Below are 17,916 nucleotides of genomic sequence, written 5' to 3'. Positions count from 1 at the left end.
GTATTATACAAAAGTATATTTATATAAAAGATTTCCCTCCACTGAAAAACTGACTTTTTTTAGATAATTGGCAGAAGTTCGGTTAAGAGGTTAAAAGAAACTTATCTATCAGCATGAACAATATTTTACAACTATATTGAAACAAACATTCAGAGCTTTATAGGTTTTCCTTTTGAGCGTTCATAAAATGATGAAACTGTTTGCCATCCAATAACATGAGTATTACCGAATGACGTCATGTCATAAACATATCAGCAAATCTGAGCGAGTATAATGTAAATAATAATATAAGTTGCTCAATTTGTACGCACATTCCAAACTCGTATTTATTGCTTTCAGTATTAATGTATTGCTATTTCCCTAAATCTGGGACATTTATTTGCTGCTGATAAATAATAAACCTTTAATATCTTCTATAAGTTTTAAGCTTGTTAGCGAAGAGTACAAAGCAGAACATAATTTACTTTCCAGGAGAGACGAGAAAACAAATGGTCATGCATGAAACAAATTTCTTTACTCCATTTATGGATAGTTAAAGCAAATTATATCCCGCGAAAATTTTGTTTCTTTAAAAAAGAACAAGCTTTTATTGACTTTTAATATCGACTGGAAAATGAGACTAAAAAGTAATGTTTGATTAAATTTTGCAGAAAAATTTATGAATCTAAAAATCATAAGGGGATAAAAATGTTAAAATTAATGCGTAATGCAAATATATTGTTACTTATTTGGTTGATCTTTACATTATGGTAACTTGGCGATTTTTTGGCGAAAATTTGGCGACCAACTCTCCTACAGCAACCCTCTATTTTTTTTCCCCCGCCGCCATTTTGTCTTCACGAAGTAAAGACATGTTTCTTTTCTTTTTATCTCCTGAACACTTCTTCCAACAATCTACTAGCCGAATTACACTTATCCTAGAAATTTTATGAAACAAAACTGCTTAATCATGACAAAAATTCACTGCAAAATTAGGAAAAACTGCACAATACCATTCTCCTTACGCATTTTTCAAAATAACACGTACACATAAACCATGTACACGCCGACTTATTTTTACTTAAAAAAACATCCCAGAATTGCACAAAAATGGCATTGCGCACACTCTTCACTATATCCATGTACACTGCTTTTTTCTCATAAATTACAAAAGTTTCACGAAAATACATGACAATTTTCTCAATCTTTAAACCCGGTAAAAAGAACATATATGAAATTACCTGATCGCGAAAAAGTATTTACCCTTTACAAATATGAACATTTCCACATATAAAATAAATAAAATATCCAAAAATTTTTACCTCTAAATCATCTATTACATTATACACGTCACCAACGAATTCATACCGCAAGCATTACAAATACTTAGTATCAAATATTTAAATTACTTCCATGCACGTTTATTTCAACTTAAACGTATACCAAATTCCTACAAGCATAAAATTCACAAAATAACTATCATTTCATTAAAATATCACTAAACCATGTACACGTCGACTTATTTTTACTTAAAAAAACATCCCAGAATTGCACAAAAATGGCATTGCGCACACTCTTCACTATATCCATGTACACTGCTTTTTTCTCATAAATTAAAAAAATTTCACGAAAATACATGACAATTTTCTCAATCTTTAAACCCGGTAAAAATAACATATATGAAATTACATGATCGCGAAAAAGTATTTACCCTTTACAAATATGAACATTTCCACATATAAAATAAATAGAATATCCAAAAACTTTTACCTCTAAATCATCTATTACATTATACACGTCACCAACGAATTCATACCTCAAGCATTACAAATACTTAATATCAAATATTTAAATTATTTCCATGCACGTTTATTTCAACTTAAACGTATACCAAATTCCTACAAACATAAAATTCACAAAATAACTATCATTTCATTAAAATATAATTAAATTCAAAAACACTACTTAAAATATAAATGAGCACATACATTAAATTAATAAAAATTACCTTACAATCCTAATTACTTTAAACTAAATCATTGCTAATAACAATTTTCCCAGTAATACCAAATTCCTTTCCACCTTACATTTACAACAATGCATAAAAATAATATCCTCAAATAATTAAAAATACTAACTTACCTAATCTTCTTCAGAATCTTGATTACGTGGCGGATACACTTTTCTTACTTCTGTTTCAGAATCTTTAAAATCATACTTATCTTTCAAAGCAAGATACCAGGTAAAATAAATAACATAATAAAACATCTTTATTTCTCTCTCGCACAACCTTAAAAAACATTTATTACCATCCTTTTCAATACCACTAAATACCCATTTCGAATTCACTTTAGTTACGGCCATGGGATCCAAAAATTCACAAACACTATTTCACACAACACAGAATAAAGCCAAATACAAAAATTGCCAGATTTTTTCCCGATTAAAGAACAGTAGTTCGTCCATTAATATCACATAACATATCCCATGATCTCTCATTTCCCTCACACAAAATAATGCGTAATCAGAACTGAATACTACTCACATTCTTAACAAAGTCTAACTAACCTAATATTCTTCCGAATCTTCCTTACATGGTGGATACACTTTTATTATGGATTCAATAAAATTACTGAACGATTTTTTTCCGAATTTGATAGAATTTCATAAAAAAAAATTTCTCTTTATCACATCTACAATTCACTTTAGACAGCGCCATACACTCCCAAAATTATTCAACCCTACTTCACACAACACACAATGAAGCTTAATACAAAATAATATACATCCACAGATACTTGTCCAAATTCCCCCCTTTTCCGATTAAAGAACCGTAATTCGTCCATTAATATCACATGACATATCCCATGATCTCTCATTTTCCCCACACAAAATAATGCGTAATCGGAACTGAGTACTGCTCACATTATTACCAAAGTCCCAGGTAGTAACCTTTATCGCCTCCAAAATGTCGCCAAACTACCAGTTACCATATTGTAAAGATCAACCACTTATTTTTCAGTTAATAATTTCTTTTCACACATAAACTTTAGCATTTAGCATTATATAATATTCTTGTACAGCATGGAGATATTACGAAGTTTCGCAAATGCTAATATTTAAATTGGAACTTTAATGTCTCTAGGTATCGTAGTTTCTTCACAGCACGAAAAACATACACATTCATGTAAATATTTCATCATTTAATTTCTTTAAATATAACACAGGGCGATAATATTTGGCGGCAACAATTTGAAAAGTGATACAGTCGTTTACAGTGATTTGACCCAAAATGCCGTTTCGAGACTAACAGTCCTTCTGGGCTAACGCCCCTTTGGGCAAAAAATTAGAATGGGTTACTTAATTTAGGCACATAATATCTTTTATCTCTCTTACGCTATTAATAAGTTCGGCGTAAGACTTTTGAAATCGATATATATATATATATATATATATATAAAAATTGTAGTAAGCTCGCCTAAAAGTTACCAAGAGCTGCTGCTCCAAAAGGTTTAACACGTTTCCAAAAAATTAATACACATGAAAATAAAATCATTAGACATGTAAAACATTAATAAAATTAAAAAACAGAAAAAGTTAAAAAGTAAGCGGAAAATGGTAAATTAGCCCAATTCGACTTCCAAACTTTTAATTTTATTAATGTTTTACATGTCTAATGATTTGATTTTCATGTGTATTAATTTTTTGAAAACGTGTTAAACCTTTTGGAGCAGCAGCCCTTGATAACTTTTAGGGAGCTTACTACAATTTTTATATTTTACTTATTTTGCAGCATATTGCGCAAGATGTTTTCTAGACCAAAATTGGTTTTTTAAAAATTGTTATTACTGCTTTGCTTGATAAATTATATATATATATATATATATATACTATTATTATATTTCTTTATATATAGCGATATATTTATCTATGTGATATAGTGGATGGATGGATGGCTATTTTGGATTACTTCTGCTGTTTTGGGACTCGGTTCATTGATATTAAAAAAATGCTTATTAGATTTTTAAGCAATTTTGCTTGTTCATGATTTATGCTATTATTTTATACCCAGCATGTATGTTCTGAAATTTTTTGTATAGTTCTGTTATTTTCAATTTTGATAATAAAATTTGCATATGGGTTTGTTCTTTAAGTATTGGGTAATTTTTCAAGTTTTGTCTTTGGACTTTACTCAAAATATTCTTTTTAACTTGTCTATTATTTCTCAATTTTTTTGAATTTGCCTATGTTTTTGATTCTATAATTTTACAATTTTGGCACTGTTTACCTCAGCCTATAGGGGATGGACTGATAAAGACACGGACTACTTTGATTGTTTTACTAAGATTATTTTTTAATTAAAATTTTTAACTTTGATTTGTGTCTTTTTCAGTTTGGAAACAGGCTGTTTTGATTATTTACTTCTATCGTTGCACCAAACCCCTGATGACTATTCGGCGAAAGATGTAAATTTCATTTTCATTTTGATATATTTTGCTCTCTTATTTCTTGCAGGTTGCCACTGTTCGTTTTTTGTTTTTTGTTTTTTGTATGTGGTTTATTTCGAATTGAATATGGGATGAATTTAAAATGTATCTTTTTTTTTTATTTTCTTTCTCTTATATATATATATATATATATATATATATATATATATACGTTATATATATAGAGAGAGAGAGAGTAAAAGAAATTTGAGCGTATCAACTTTTTTCCAACGAATTGTATTTGATAGAGTTTAATTATTACGAAGTTGATCATAACTCAGTTTTACGAAAATACTTTTGCTTTCTCTCTGAAATAAGAAACTCTAAGATACTTTGGAGAAAAGACATAAAGAAAATAACTTCCTTTGAATCGATTCTTTTTTTCAATTCTCCAATGATACGTTATCTCGAGCAAAATGTAGGTGAGGCTCAATTCAGTCTCTTTCGAACGTGCACCGCCACTAACCCACTGATGAAACTGGGCAACCATTCGAAGCGTAACAATGCAGCGAACGAAACATTCGAATCGAACATTCTGCTAGCATTTGATGAACACCTCGATTAAGGAATCAGGTACATAGCAACACATTCCGATACATCCCTGGAAGTTGGCAACAGCAACGGGGAGGATTGCTATGCCCTTAACAGATAGTTAATCATGAAGGAGGAATAATTTCAGCTGCTAGGAATAATTGAGGGGTAATGCGGGTAATTTATTAAATTTCGACCTGGCGTTCCAAAAGCATTCTATTCCTTGTTTATTAGTTGTACTTGAATTCTGGAAGTTCTTTGGAGCTAATCTTGCAACTTTCATGCTGTGCATTTATTTATGTGGCACTTATTTATGTGCTAAACATTAAAATGATATCGGAAATGAGAATAATGTTCAGGAAATTAATGGTTTAATTTTATCTTTTATGATGTTGATGTTTTTTGATTAAAAATAATCTATGAAATTTTCTGTTTAATAGTTTGAGACCTTGTGCTCAAGAATTAAAAATAAAATTATGATTCTGAAGGGATGACAATGTAATAATGTTCGCATAAATGTTTAATATAATCAATAAGTGGCTAATGGATATACATGTTTTGATTCAAATTTAATCATAACTCGCAGAGTTTTTGTTGGTCCTTAACTTTATGCAAAATCCAGTTCTAAGTTAAAGAGTTTTTCTGGACCTTTTGAAAACCACCATGATCTGAACTGCTAAAAATATTTATTACTTCTCCTAAAAAGAAATGAATAATTATTGAAGAAATATGAGTAACTTTATCTATTCATAGGTGATGAGTTCATCAGATGAGTACCTTTTTTTACCTTGCAGTTTTTAAAATCTTAAACGTCTTCTTTAATGCTTCATATTCTGGTAAAGAAACGCGCATATATGAACGTAAGCATCTGTATATCAGCGCATTCCAAATATAAGCCTGAGTATCATCTAAAATTATTAACTCTTATTGTAACTTATGGTACGCGAGTTGTCGTAAAGCATATCATTAGAAAGCTTTTTTCAGACTCCAATAAAGTTGTGGAAAGAAGAATACGAACGAAAAGGCAGTACCAAGAAGTCTTTTAAAATTACTTGTAACTACATATATAATAAGACAAATAAGACGTCTTCAGAAAAGATGTAACAATAACGATCAAAGCAAATAAAAATCGATGCGTTCAAGAGATGAGACAAAAGCTTTTTTAAATAGTGAGAGAATATGTTAGAAAGGAACATGTTTATAGTGCTTTTCAGAACTTAAAGAATTTTTTTTTAAATTTGTTGTTTCGGGATTTTTTTAGCGTTGTTTCCGAAACTACCAGCAACGGCAAATCTTCCAAAAGTGATCATTGTTGGGGACAGCCTTATGGCTATGAAAAGCTCTGAATGCGGCAAGCCTTTAAAAGAGCCGTTTCAGCGCCGGCTCCGTTATTGTTATTTTTCTGAAGGGAACGGGGAAAGCTTTATAATAAAAGTCAGTAATAAATAACAGCTCCCCATCCTATTGCCCAAATCCAAGGTTTTGCATGAGGGGGAAAAACAATAACGACCTATGAGACGCAATTATAGACCCTCCGCTTAATGTTTCTTTTATCTTGCATAACCATGCGATTTCAAACATCAGAGAAGAAAAATCACCGGTGTGATAAAAAAAAAAAAAAAAAAAAAAAAAAAAAAAGGAGAGAGGCAGAGAATAGGAGGGGGGAAAGAAGAAGATGACAGCAACAAATTTAAAAATTCTCGAAAACGATTTTACTTTAAACTTACTTCGGCTATTTCTCAAAACGAATAATAATTCTTTATACCGGGTGATCAAAAAGTCAGTATAAATTTGAAAACTTAATAAATCACGGAATAATGTAGATCGAGAGGTAAAAATTGACACACATACTTAGAATGACATGGGGTTTTATTAGAACCAAAAAAAAAAAAAAAAAAAAAAAAATACTGTTATCGGGCCTTTTTTCTTCAAGGAAATGCGTGATTCTGGTTTTGTAACTGCTACCGTGACGGGTGAGAGGTACGCCGATATGTTACAGAATCGCATCGCCCTAGCCTGGCTGATAAACACCTGCTGGAACGTACGATTTTTATGTAGGATGGCGCTCCACCCCATATTGCTAGACGCGTGAAAGATCTCTTGCGCGCATCGTTTGGTGATGATAGTGTGCTCAGCAGCCACTTTCGTCATGCTTGGCCTCCTAGGTCCCCAGACCTCAGTCCGTGCGATTATTGGCTTTGGGGTTACCTGAAGTCGCAAGTGTATCGTGATCGACCGACATCTCTAGGGATTCTGAAAGACAACATCCGACGCCAATGCCTCACCATAACTCCGGACATGCTTTACAGTGCTGTTCACAACATCATTTCTCGACTACAGCTATTGTTGAGGAATGATGGTGAACATATTGAGAATTTCCTGTAAAGAACATCATCTTTGCTTTATCTTAATTTGTTATGCTAATTATTGCTTTTCTGATCAGATTATTGCTTTTCTAATTATTGCTTTTCTAATAAAACCCCATGTCATTCTAAGTATGTATGTCAATTTTTACCTCTCTATCTACATTATTCCGTGATTTATTAAGTTTTCAAATTTATATTGACTTTTTGATCACCCTGTATATTAATACTATAATTTCACAATTCAGGGCCTTGAACTAATTTATTTAGTTTCCACTAAGGACCGAAAAACACTATGAATTCTATTTCGCTTCATTTTAAAAAGAAAAGTAATTAATTTCACGATTTCAGGACTTGAACAAACTTGTTTAGTTTTTGAGATGGATCGCAAAACACTATGAATTATTATATTATAAACTATGAATTATAGTAGTGAAAAAGTCTCTCGGTAGTTTACAAATAATTTTCGAATAGACTTCCAATTTTAAATTTATATTATTACTTAATTTCTTTGGAAAGTCTTTCAGGAAGGAATTACGTAGCAAAATGAAAAAAGTTTCGAATAATCTCACAGAATAGCAAATGAATTCTGAGGCATATTGTGTCAAATTGAACCTCATCAGCTCTTAAAATACTCCTGTTTAAACTTCCAGTGCAAAGTCTAAACTCCAAGGACTGGGAAAAGAAAAACCCAACAGGAAACTTTTAACGAAAAATTTTATTGTAAGATACATCCAACTAAAAATTTAATAAAAATAAAATTTAATGAAATTTAAAGACATGTACAAAACAGAGGATGACTGCAAGGCCTAATTAATCCATGTTCAGCTGTCGCGGCTTTAAATCCTAATTGAAAACAAATTAATTGTCCAGAATCGAAATTTCTCTCTTGCTCTCTACAAACTCATTTGCCATTTAAATATAACATTCCGTTGACGGCTAACAGAAGAGACAGATCTTACAGGAAAATATTAACACCAAAATAATTGTTAGCTAAAATAAATCCTACAACTTATTTCTACAATATTAAAAGGGATGCCGTGGAATATTGATAAGTTTAAATGATGAAAAGTAAATACGTAGATAGAACGAAGAGCATAACAGTTACTTTATTCAAAGTTCAAATCTAAAATTAACAAGAATATAAAAATGTTGCTATATTGCTAACAAGTAAAGTGTTATAAGGAAATCTTCTTCCTTCAAATACGAATTTAAATAAGGCAACATTGTATGATATCTACTCACCTATTTGAGGTGTGAGTGGTTTGCAGTTAAATTTTACAGATCTAGATTTGACATTTTAAAACGCTGATCTTTAATTGTCAAGCTCAAATATAAATAAGGAGGTTAAAAATGTTCTAGCGATTGTTGAGACTACTAGTAAATATCCTGGTATTTCAAAAGTGCAAGGTATCGTAAAACGCGAATGAGAACTCCCAGCAGAAATTTATTGCATACAAAGTAGAGATAAGTTTGGAAACACAACGGACTGAAAATTTTGAAGCTCGCATCATCTTTGCTGTAGCAGTATGTCATAGGTCAAAAGGATTCATTTTGCAAAGTAACAGAAATGACGATATTTAATTTCCTGCGAAATCTCCTATGTATCGGTGTATATATGTTTATCTACCTATTTACTCCTATGTATCGGTGTATATATGTTTATCTACCTATTTATCTATCTTTTCTCTATATATGTAGTTTGAAATTTATATGTATATATATTTGCATATTATTTTTCATGTAAATAAAGAATAAAATAATGTGCAAGCACAATTCTAAAGATTAAATTTTTCTTCAGTAAGCTGTGGAAATACATACTCATGAATCATAAATAATTATGATATTTTTATACTGTCTAAAATAATACTGGAGTTGAACGGGAAGATTTACCCATGAAAGAAAGTAAGAGAGGAGAAACAAATCCTCAGTCAAATTCAAGTTATCATTGATAATTATTGATTAGTTTTATTATTTGTGATATGAAATAAAAGTATTAAAAACCATAATAATGCTAATTTGAATGAATGTAATATAAATATACTAAACTAAGATCCTAAACGCACGGGGAGAACATTTTATCTCTTGTTTATGGCTGTCATAGTGTCACGAATATTTTTTATTTCTGGAAAGATTGTTTTTGCCCCACTGCTTTTAAATTTTAATTCTAGTAAAAAATTAAAATATTAAATTAGACTTTTTTGTTGCAGTTTTACTAAATTTATTTCTTATGTTTATGAAAACATGATCTATTTTGTAAATAATTATAACGAAGAAAAGATTATATGAATTATTATTATTATTATTTTTTTTTTTTGGTGTCGGTGGCATTAGCAGATATTTCTAGGTTAGGTTATTTGAACATAGCAAAGCCCACGTGGGCTATCTGCTTAAAGGGAAGGAAGCCTTCAGGGATGAATTTCTAAGGGAAAATGGCTTGTATTCGCGTAACACATGGGGAAAATCACGAAAACTAACCATGCAGCTAGCTTGTTCGTCTGAGATCGAACACAGGTTAAACGTCCGCTTTTTAGCAGTCTTAAACACTCTGCCACTGGTGGTGCGCAAGTAATTCGAAGTATTGAGAACTGCTTTTTAACCTTTCGCTGTTTTCTCATTTTTTCATTTCTATTGCGAAATGAATACGTTCATGTTGAAATAAAAGCTTCTTATCTTTCAAACAGCTTCTTTTTTAAAAATGTTTTTTCCTTCTTATCGCGAAATAAATACATTTTATTTCATTTGTGAATTTCATTTTCTATTTCAGAGCACAAAAAGACTGCTAAAAACATCTAGATGATTTTGCTTCAGTAAAATATTTTAGAAGCTGAAGGAAGGGAATAATTAATAAATAGAGAGTGTTTCAAAATCCAAATTAATTAAAAATTATGGAAAGTAAAAAAATAGTTATTAACGGCAAATGGTTTCATTGGATGACACTCTTATACTGTTACATGTAATATATTACTTGAAATTTCAGTGGCAATTTGTGTTAATAACTTTAAAATCCGTTTGTTTTATGCAAGATGGAGATGAGGTTGCATTCTTACGGAAAAGTTGTTTGAGCCTTCAAAGAGAGAACCTAATAAGAGAATGATTTTCCGACTGGTAACCTAAATTCGAGAAACTGGAAGCGATCGCCATAATGATTGAAGTGGCTGCCGTTTCTTCTGAATTCGGACAAAATGGACGAAACCAGAAATGAACATTGCGGTTACCAACAAAGAACATAAGAAAGATGTCATCACAAACAAATTTATGCTTTGCGATTTAATATTTAATAATAAAAATTCGTTTAGCTGTAGAAACTCATCTCCATCTTGCACCAAGCAAAAAGTTTTTAAACCTAACATCATAAACTGCAACTGAAATTTCAAGAGATATATTAGTCGTAACAGTATAGGGTATCATCCCTTGAACCAATTTGCTTTAATATCTATTTCGATATTTCCATAATTTTTGAAAGTCTGATGTGCGGTACTTTTGAATTCATGAGTATAAGAAAATATAAAACAAATAAAAGCGAAATATTACTTTATTTTAAAATAATGTAAAAGTGCATCTCTTAGAAACAACTCGAGTGCTTTTTAAAAATGTAAAACTTAAAAAAAAATTTGAAAAGGTTCGATACTTTATCTCACCCACATTTTGCCATGTCACACTTCCCAGATGGTTGATTTCTGAACATTAACATAATACAAGTTAAGTCGTTAGGCTGAAAAATATATAAAGCAAATCTCTAACTTATCAGTTCTAAAAGTAAACCTTTTTAAAGCATATTTGAAAATAGCCGTTTGTAGAAATTGGGTTTCTTGTGATAACTCTTTCTTTACAAATGAAATTGTGGCATTATCGATTGAATGTTATTTGTAATTTTAATCTCATTTGTACATAAGCATATCAGTTGTTTGAAATATTTTTAATTTCATTTTTTAAAACATTATAGATTCCTCTTGGTGATTTAAGACATAATTCGTTTACAAAAAAAATTATTATATATTTTTACTTAAAAGTCTTTTAATTTATCATTAAGCATTTAATCATTAAGTTACTGAAATCACTTTCGAAATCGAGCCTTATCACGAAATCACTATATCTCAAGGACTTCCAGGAAACTCCAGTTCACCATAAGTTATGGCATGATCTCACCAGATTTCGTTTTCTATTTACACGAGCATTTAAGTCATTTTTTTCACTGGCTCTCCTTTTAAGCTGCGCAATTTCGGATTTAATGCTTTTTTTTACTTTTACGGATTTTTCATTTAATGCTCTCTCGGGTCTAAGAAAACTTCACCTTCTCTGGCTTGCAGGACTTTTATAAGAACGAGATTTATATTACGGAAACAATGTGATATTATTTCAAACTTTGGAGATAATGTACAAAACGTAGGCGGGTTTAAGAGTTTACACTTAATTTTTAATTTTTGGCTGCTTATACAAATGTTATTAGCAAATAAATGTTTGTAACTAAGTTCTCAAAATACATTTAAATATCTTTAAAACACAACAGTATTTATCCTTGATGCAAAATATTTGCTAATCTTGTTTTAATGCTTCATAGATTCTCATTTTCATTATTAAAGATTAAAGAAGTTACACTGCATTACACGTTATTACGATTACATTAAAACGTTATTGCTAGAAGTTTATGATATGAGAATAAAATCAGGACTTATACTTTGTAAGATCTATCTGTAACTGTCCACATGCACTAACTTAGATCCTACGATGAACCTGGCGAATTCTCGCACAGGCGTGAAATAAATACCAGCACAGAAGAAGGGTGAAAAATAACCCTTTATTAACTCAAACTAAAATAACAGACAGTACGGACTTCGTGCGTTGCAAAAACACCGTTCACTTGCGGCGATAACTAAACGTAGACTAGAATACAAATCAAAATCTGAAAATAAAACGAGTGCAAGAACGCACTTCAAAATTACTCCTAAGAGATGGACTCACAGAAATCTAACCGGCGTGATACTAAGGCCAAAGGGCTTACTCGAGTGACCGCAAAATATCAACGAAACGTGCGCTAGGCTAGCGAAACACGCTCTGAATAAACTGAGATAATCACACGTTTAAATAGCACTTCATTTAACTTTGAAATTTACATCCTGACGAGAGAATGTGAGAGGAAGTTTGAGAAGTTGAGAACAAGTAAACTTAAAATAAATTTGTTATGCAAATTAAGAAAACCCTACAACTTTAATTCTTTAAGTAGCCTTTAAAACCACTTATATCCTTTTCCTTAATTTTAATGCTTAAAGTTTATGTTTTTATGGTACTAATTTAAAATTTTATTTTAAAACCTCTAGTACGTCCCTATTTGGAAACTAATTGAAAAATAATGCTTTGGTTTATAAAAGCAGTTTGAGAAAACACAAACATGCGTCAATAATAAGCGGAGATTTGGATTTAAGAAGAATTTTAGAAGAAAAGACAATTGCTGTTAATTAAGTATTCCATTGTTAATACTGTTATACTATTTAATAAATTAAAAAGTTATGAATAAAACAAAGACATGAAGAGGTAAATAATTCTGTCAATCACTTTATTTCTATATTGCTTTAACAACTTCGGTTTGCCTTATTTAGTATAATTTCATTTGCATAAACGCGCATTTTCTTTTCATTTATCTTAACATCATACACCATTTCTGAAGTTTTAAGATTATGTAATATTCGTCAAGGGTGGGAAAGCTATTAAAAATGCTTAGCATTTATTAATCGGCTGTATACTTTACAGAAAGAGAAATTTAATTTTGTATCATTACTGGCATTTGCCCTTCGTTTCGTGTCGTGAATTATATTGAATGAGAATATTTTCCTGCTTAAAAGGACTCTTGAACGTGCAGGTGTAAAACAAACAGACCTACAAACATACTCACCTAAGTTATCGCAAACAGAGGCTTTGTCTGGAGGTACTTCGTGAAAACAAGTAGTTAGAATGAGTAGGAAAGAGAAAAGAGGGCTATTCTTGTTACATTAATGTTTGCTTTTCACTAGAATCTGTTGTCAAGGGAACGGACCACGTCGTTTCTATCGATCCGGATTTGATGTGTAATTCTTAAAGTGTACATGTAGATTCTGTACTTATGCCTAAATTCAGTCTTAAAAGTGAAATGATTAACACGAAACTCATTTGATAAAGTTCAAATGACACTTTTAATTTAAAAGAAAAGTAAATGAAAATTCAATGCAAAATCACAATGTTTTTCAAAAGTCTTGAAAGTTTATACAAAGAAATACAGCTTTGGGTGTACTGCTTTGTTCAGTAAAGCATTTATTTATCCTTCCGCGCTATACGCAGACAGTTGAGATTTGCTCGTTAAGTGACAAAAGAACACTATTAAAACTGAAATCTGCTTTAGACTTTTTTATCTTCTACTTTATTTCCAGATTTACAAATGTTTGAAGAATAAAATTTGGTTACAAAGACGCTAATGAAGTTTTATTAAGCTGCAAACACAGTCTTATTTCACAGAAGAATTACATTAAGAAAATGTATTTTGCTTCATTAGTACAGATCTCACGAATATATTTTAAATTAAGACTATTAAAACAAATTTTAAGTTAAATACTTCATACCTTAAACGCGATGCCTTAAGAGGAGGCAGGATGTGAAATAACAAACCTGTTCAAAATAAAGAACTGAAATAAACCTTTCCTCTAGCATTCTCCTTCTGTTGGAAATTTTTATTTTGGACGTTTTGCATAAAAGTGTAGGCACTTAGGGTTTCATGCAAATTCATGCTCTATAAAGAAGATTAATTTTCGCAAGATTTAAATTACAAATTTCCCGCAGAATATTTATCTCAATTAACTTGACAACCGCGACTCAGTTGATCGGTAGCATATCAGTCGTCGTTGCTTAAATCAATCAAAAGAAGCAGTAGAGGGGAAAATAAAGGATTGGATTTCACAGGCTTAGCCTTTTGATGTCTGATTTCCTTTCACATTATTTTGCAGTTCGTAACTTTAATTACCTGCATGCAATCATCGTAATATTTGATAATAAGAGAACTTATTTACTGCTCGGTGCATGTTATCGCAGCGCTTGAAGATTTCTTCAAATTTGAAAGCTGCTGTAATAAGGATGGCAATATAAAGAAATTAAATAAATGTACGTAAAAATGTATGAGGATTTTTGAGTCAGACACGGATGCTGATCACATTCCGGATAAAGCATTACAATTACTTTGCACACTTGTTCTGCTTAAAATAGTTCTTTTTACATACATGTTGGCGTTACACGTAACACTTCTAGTTATCTTGAAAGGCATTTGCTTTATCATTTTATGTTTTATCATCATAATTATTATTTAAAGCATGCTTTGAGGGCATTGTGTCTTCTATCTGGGGTTTTCAATAGAAAAGTAAAGAGAGAAATCTACTTTAATTGAAAATGTAGGTGAAGATATTATCCCGTAATTTTTGAACGCCAGTCTTCAATTAAAAGAAATTTTTTTAAAGATGCACTAAAATTCAAAAATGCCTTCTGCAATCTAAAAACCAGATTTATAGAAAAAAGAGTTAATGATGTTTTTCCCCTAAAATAAGCATCTAGTTTGAGAAATTTTCGATATTATATTAATTGCAGAGTGAAACAACATTTCTTCAATTTGATTCTAAATGGTTTTGACCTGTAAGGTAAAAAGAATAAATACCAAACCTGATTAAACTTTACCTCACTTGATTGGAAAAAATGCTAGATCTGTTTTGATGATGACCGAAACTAGTACTGCCGTACTTTTTACATTAGGCTCTGTTACTGCACAACTGTTTTACTTAGCGGTGCACCACCATATGATGCATAGTGACGCAAAATTTGGTGTCATATTGATTCGACTTACCTCTTGGATATCTTTTTTGCCTGGAAAAAGATGTTTCTTCTTTTAGAGTTTTTTTCATTAGTTTCTTAATCAATGAAACTGCATTATTTTTTTTAACTTTATCTGTCTCTTTTTTTAAACTTTATTAATCTTTCTTTTCTTAATCTCAAGAAGACGAAAGGCCACAGCATATTTTTATAGTTTATGTATTATATACATTTATGACTGAAATATTACAAATACAATATACAGCTGTGGCTTGAAAAAAATTTTTAAATTCTAAATTTTCTCACGTCAGGTTAAAGATTGAACACCACTGCTTTAAACCATATTATGTTGGTCTAACAGAGCAGAAAGTACTTGAAAAAGATTTCTCAACCTTTTAAAAAGTTATGTAATTATGTGATCAATGTCGTTAAAAAAGCCTTTTTGCAGTATTAATGATTTAAAAAGAAGTTATTGTACTTAAATGAAATTACAGTTATTTAAAATTTTATGTAATAAAATATAGGGGAAAAATCGATATATCATTCCTATATTTTCCATCATGCTCAACATGCACGCAATAATACACGCAATAATACTTATTACTTCTTAATAATAAAACACATTCAGTGATGATTAAAAGTAGTGTTTTTATCTAAGCATTGGGTTGCATGGTTATTAAAATTCTGTTACGAGCTACAATTTAACATTTAAAACCCCAATCCATATTCATTCAATTCAATTTAAACCGAAAATTTACATAAAGTTAAAATTTCATTATTAAATTCTATTCTTAAAATTCTATTGGAATATTGTTTCAGATTTAAAATAATAAAAGAAAATGTTTTAAAAGTACAATTTTAGTGTAAATACATAAATATATTCCTCACTCCTGTTATTTTTACAGATTTGCATATTTAATTTTCTCAATAATTAATGTGTCTAATATGAAATTAAGTTAAAAACTTCCCTATTACTATCATCTCCGATTCCATACTGATGTTTCAATAGCATTATTTAATTATGTTCTAAAACATACTCGCGCTGTGAGCGATGGTCATCTTAGGAATATTGTGATGGGCTGTTGATTGTACTTTAATTATAATGCACACTAAGAATAAGTTTTCTAAGCAAACAAATTTAAACATTTTCTATAATGTATATATATATATATATATATATATATATACGAGTATATATATGAAAAACTTTCACAATTATCAGCAATATGTCAAATCATATTTCTTAATAAAATAAAATGTATTAAAACTTGTCGCAATTAAATATTTTCAAATTCTTTACATATGTATGTTTCAACAAAAACCTGCTGATATATACGTTAAATGTAATAAAATGTTATCTATAAAAACTGTATTTGGATCACTAAACGAACATCTGAAATTGAAAAACAGTGACAGCACACTACTGAAGACTAATAGTTCAACTTATAGATATTTTAGAAATATTTTAGAAGATTTGATGATGTGTAACAAGTAATGGTAAATTTTCCTTAGAAAGACTTCCATGAGGACATCTTTTCTTTCACAAATAGCTCTCGATTGCTTTACTCTAATTAAATGAACCACCTAACCATGCTTTAATCAAATATCAGTTTGAATCAAAAGTTTCTTCTCATCAGTTACCATAATAAACAGAGTGCATACCATCGGTTATATATTTCAAATATATTGCTTGTAAAAATTCTATTACTACAGGACCCAACTAAGTCACACACAAAATACTGTATTTACACAATAGCTTCCTACGATGCCTGCAGTTGTCATACCATCTATTTAAAATATTCCTATAAAAAGTAAACTTTAAGAAGCAAAATAATACTTGGAAAGACCAAACTAACTCATTACATGCTAAGGAATTAATGTAAATATTTTGTTCATTTTCAGTTTACATAGTTAATAAATAATTTGTAAAGTTAAATTTGATTTCTGTAAAGAATAACATTCATGATGAGTCATGATAAGCAGATGCAAATAATTTTTATAAATATCAGAATTTTGTAACACTGTAATGTTATTTCAGTCATCCTTTCGACTAGTGGGACATTAGCTATACATATGGCCACATTATTAGATTATGTATTGCATCAGAGGTTTATGTTGTTTTACAGCTTACACATACAGCAGAAATGCTTATTCCGAAACATCTGCTTTTTTCAAAATTCTTTTATCGAAATCGTTGTCAAAATGTGCAAACACCCTCTGTATAATGCTAAAGTATCCAATGTCAGCAACTGTCATATTGTCTCATGTGGTTATATTATGATATTATGTTAATGATTTTTTTTACTATTGTATATCCAGTCAGTTCTCAATTAACTAAGGACAGATAAACCAAGCTGAAAAATTTAAGTTTGTTTATGATGGAACGATGGAAAAATTATTATCACAAACCATATTAAAACAAAGCAAAGGTGGTTCTACAATCTACTGAGCCGACGCTGTTCTCACTCTTGTCTTATGCGAGGAGGTTAGAATAGAAGGAGGGAAGGTTCAACTTAAACGGTGAAGCTTGACGGCCATGTTACTGTTATCGCTGTGACTTGCGCAAGGAAGTCTGTAATTGTAACATTTTTTTTTCCTTTTCTTTTTGAAGCTTGTCAGCTTATATTGCATATGGATGCACAAATAGATTTTCGAAAAATATTCCTGGGATTACTGTTCACTCGTAAGTATTGATTTCCTTTTTTTTTTATGTAATTTTATAAGTATGTTAAAAA

General features: G+C 30.3%; 1 protein-coding gene across 1 annotated transcript in view; it reads right to left on the bottom strand.

Annotated features, from left to right (window-relative positions):
* The window catches only part of LOC118200694 (WD repeat-containing protein 17-like), a 326,195-nt gene extending 312,836 nt beyond the window's left edge, over positions 1 to 13,359 (bottom strand). The window contains exon 1 of the mRNA XM_085808418.1: positions 13,251 to 13,359. The gene's annotated coding sequence lies outside the window, so the exon portion shown is untranslated. The remainder of the gene's footprint in view (positions 1 to 13,250) is intronic.
* Between the last annotated feature and the right edge of the window lie 4,557 nt (positions 13,360 to 17,916).

This window comes from Stegodyphus dumicola, chromosome X1 (genome assembly GCF_044657685.1).
Source record: "Stegodyphus dumicola isolate Sdum_Otavi_A_Nest chromosome X1, ASM4465768v1".
Classification (NCBI taxonomy): domain Eukaryota; kingdom Metazoa; phylum Arthropoda; class Arachnida; order Araneae; family Eresidae; genus Stegodyphus; species Stegodyphus dumicola.
Note: the sequence above shows the minus strand (reverse complement) of the source record. Positions and strands in the feature narration are given on the sequence as shown.